The following is a 4,366-nucleotide window of genomic DNA, read 5'->3' as shown; positions in this document are numbered from 1 at the left end:
GAAAAGATATAAAATCCCTCTCATCAATCATTGAGGGGTTGTCGTGGTTGGAGGAATTGGAAGGGTTGGTTGCCGCAGCGTTTGTTCGGTTCTTTCATTGGGTTGCGGTCGTGGCTGCATGCATTTTTGGGTTATTTCTTTCTGTTTCCTAAATTCTATGCTATCAGTCTGAGTGTGGAATTGGTCCATGCTCCTGATTGATGTTCGGACTTTACTGAAATTCTGAACTTTCTACGCTGTATCCTGTATTTTGCACGCTGGTTTGATCCTTTGGTGAGGACTGGACTGTCCGTTTGAGGGAGCCTTCATTTGAGAATGCTGATAACTCTCCGTTTGAGTTGAACTTTTCAACATATTTAAAATGGTAAATAATTTAACGTACTTTTCTTGAAAATCTATGTCTAAGAGAAATGTCTGAATGTTCATATTTTTCTTTAATAAATTTACTGATCAAATAATGAGATCTAGATAATAAATGACAACTTAAGGGTTTAATTAATAAGATAAACAAAATTTGAATTAATAAGAAATGAGTTTGTGGTTCTTAAATTAATTAAAGAAAATATCAAATGTTTCCTAGGCTTTAATTGGGTCTTAGCTGGCTCTAATTCACCATCAACCAGTCCAACTAGTTGGTCCATCGACCAAACAGTGGAGTGCCTTGATGTTACAGTCAAGATTCTGAAGACTGTATATAAAATGTACATGTATGTATATATTTAATTCAGTAAGAGTTTAATCCTGATAAGTAATAAGGTACCCAGATGTCCAGCGCCTTATTCTCCTGTGTACAGATTCGAGTGAGTTTGGTTGAATGACAAGAGTGTTGGAGTTATGGGCTCCACCAATGAATGAGTGTATGAATGAGCTATTGTAAATAAGAATCTGTGACATAAAGAGAATATGTAAATTTGACCTCCGAGCTGCATCACCACAAATACTCACACTCAACAAACTCAATGACCATTCAAAATATGTATTTAAAAATAATTGGTATTTTATTTACACATAGGGAAAAAGGCGATATCAAATGAATAACATGCAACAGATCCCAGCATCTTCTGGGGCCAAAATGCAACCACAAGTACAGCTATCGGGCTTAACCCGTTGCTGAGTGGATGACCACCAACTGTCTCCAACTGCATGCCAACAAGTCAGAGTTCTTGTTGGTGGGAAAGAACCATGACCGTTGGAACGAACTCTGGTGGCCAAAGAGTCTAGGCACTGCCCCTGCCCCTAAGCCTGCATTGAAGAACTTAGGGGTTTGGATGGACGCTTCACTTAACTTTCAGACTCAAACCAAAAAGGTGGCGGGAACCTGCTTTGGTCTGTTGCGCGGACACAAATCCATCCTGGGCTTCTTTGATGCCCCTACTAGGCAGATCACTATCCAGGCTCTGATCATGCCAAGAGTCGACTACGCCAGTTCCTTGTATCTGGGAGTCAACAAGTCAGAAATACAAAGGCTACAGAGAGTCCAGAATGCAGCCGCAAGATCTCTTCTCGGTCTGCGCAGAGCCTGCTCAGTGACAAGTGCCATTCGCCGTCTCCACTGATTTCCTGTGGCTAGGCGAATAGAGTTCTAGGCACTTTGTATAGCCTTTAAAATCCTGAAATTGGCATCTCCGGAAATCTTGACCGACCTACTTCTACCCTACACCCCCACGCGTCCGCTCCATTCTATGGGACAATGCCTGGTAGTGGTCTCACGCGTGAGAAGAGTTCGTGCCGGACCCGTTCCTTTCTGAATTGAGCTGCCATCCTTTGGAATTCTTTGCCGGCCCAAGTCCGGGGGTTCACTAGTTACCTCCAATTCAGGAAAGCCATTAAAACGTTTCTCTTCCCCTTTCCGTAGGCCTTCCTGTGCCCTTCCGTGCGTGGCCATTTCTCTGCTGTTCAGCGCCGGGACGCCTCTTTGCTGGGGCAACTGTCGCGCTATACAAAAACTCATACAATAACATAGCCCTAAGGGGTAAAACCTATAACATGAGACCGATGGCCAGTGAAATGTATCGACTGGATGGGTTGTGTTCAGTCAATGAGCCAGATGTGCCGGGCAGGATGGTAAAATGTATTCAGTTTACTATCATATGTCTGCCTTCTGCGCCAGTCTTCTCAGTGCCCTACGTGGAAGTCGAGGCAACTCAGTGTGTCTCCACCTACATGGCTGAGAATATGTAACACAGCCCCAAAAGGCAAAAACAAGCAAAGACCTAAGACCCGACAACAGCCAGTTCTAAAACCCAGTGATGCTAATTTCAGAGGAAAAAACATAGTCCACTAGTGTAGATAACATAACAGGTGTGTTTGTAGCACACACTCATCCCTTATTATTCTCTTGGCACTCTTTACGGGTGACAAAACGTTATTGTTACCCAGCTCAGTGGTGCTCATCTACTCGCCCTCCGATGGAAATGTGAAATTTACAACATTGCCCCAGAGTAACTTACCTACTGAAGCCATCCTTCCGGTCAGTGCTACCCATGTCTCCAAGTTGTGCCCATGTAAGGCCTTGCTCTCATGTCTGGCATTGTAGGTGAAAGATTTCAAAGGCTTACGTTTTTGTACGGATCCTGCACCTGTGTTCTTTGTTTTAATCAGATGATCCCCATTGGACCTTATGAATGAAAACATATTTATTTTATAGAGTTTTATATAGCACGAACTTGACCGGAGGTTATTCGGTATCAGAGCGATTTGCACAAGCACCAGTTGCGTTACATGAGGACACATCACATTCATTTTCTTTGTTAGGCACGGGGAGATTAAGTTGTTTGCCCAGATCCACAGGATGTTGAGCGTCTTTGCTGAGACTCGAACCCGGTTCCCCAGCATCGAGGTCTACCGCTCTAGCCGTTAGGCCAACTCCTCTCCTTAACATTTGAGTCTTGTCTCTGCTTGGATGGCTTTGTGAAAATATAATCTTATATTCTTATTATTTTAATGTCTGTGGCCCCTTGCACCTTCATATCAATGCATGCACTGATATATTTTGAATCAAATATGAATGTTGTTTTCTTCTTAGTTTGGCGTTCCCTTTAGCCTTAATACACATGTTAAGTTTGATGACTCTAGTAGGCCCCGAAGTAATGTTATTAGAGATATTACTTTTGCACAGTTCTTGCGTCTCATAGTAAAGCATAGCCTTGCTTTCGATATGGTCATCCAGAGGCACCGATGCAAGAAATGAATGAAGTCAGCAGTGTGTTCATATATTGTATCTCAGTTTCAAGGACTTCTCACATTTCCTCCATGAAAAGATGCTGCCACCTGCTCATTAGATAAGCTTTGCTGAAAATAAAAAAGTTTCTGTTACCTATTTTAGCTCCACAGACTTGTATTGAGAGAAAATGTACATATCTTATTCAAATATGCATGCATTTTAGCATTAAATGCTGCAACTGACTATTTTGTGTGCGAGCCATGGTAGGTTGAAATGACAATTTTCTCTTGATTATTTGCTATACTGCTCGCTGTTTTTCCAGTAATCGCATGTTTGACGTTGTTACACTCCTTCCTCTCCGTGCCTTACCTGACTCACGTCATGCCCGGAATAGCTCACCAGAAGCTAAGGCGAGAGCGCTGATGGGGTGGTTAGCCGGATGGTGGACACGGAAGAGAACAAAACGGGAGTTAGTACTACAACTCCCATGATCCCCGCGCTTCCGCCACCAAGTCCGATCACGTGGGAAGAACCCGGAAGAGGTAAACCTTTGAAAACGCCGTTCGGCGTTTCACTCGCTGCTGATTATTCTCCCGATGCAGCCGAGATCCCCGACGTCTGCTGTTCGCCCGTGTAGGGTAAGGGTGCACATGCACCACCTGGATCATTGAGAGCCGCTGCTCTCGATATTGTTATTGCGAAGACTCCGTACTCCTGCCTAGACTTTCCTTGTGTGGCGAGAGAAACCCTATCCTTCAGTTCATTGCTGAGTGTATACTTTGGCCGCATGGCTACTCAAAATTCATGAGTGTTATTATTTTGCATTCCCTGTGTGCAAATTCCTGGGTGATATTAGGTGTTTAGTGGTACTTGTATAATACATCGCCCTGAAACATTAACCAACGGTTGACATTGACTTGAGTGCCACGGAGTTGAAAGAAGCATTTTAACTCCTGACCATTGTTTATTAACAGGGGGCCATGAGGCGGCAGTCTGCTCATCCCCTGTGAAGCGAAGCAAGTCAACCTATGTGGTGTGTATGATAAAGAGCATATGATAGAGTGTTTGCTGTCTGCCTGGCCACAGAGTGTGAGGAGGTGTTTTCATGTTGCCTTCCTTTTGTTCCTAGAAGCCTCTATATCATTCAGAACAGGGTATTGCTTGAGTGGGATCCAGGATGAGTACACCTGGAAAAAACGTGGT

The sequence above is a fragment of the Triturus cristatus genome, chromosome 3_2, assembly GCF_964204655.1.
Source record: "Triturus cristatus chromosome 3_2, aTriCri1.1, whole genome shotgun sequence".
In the NCBI taxonomy this organism is placed as follows: Eukaryota; Metazoa; Chordata; class Amphibia; order Caudata; family Salamandridae; genus Triturus; species Triturus cristatus.
Note: the sequence above shows the minus strand (reverse complement) of the source record.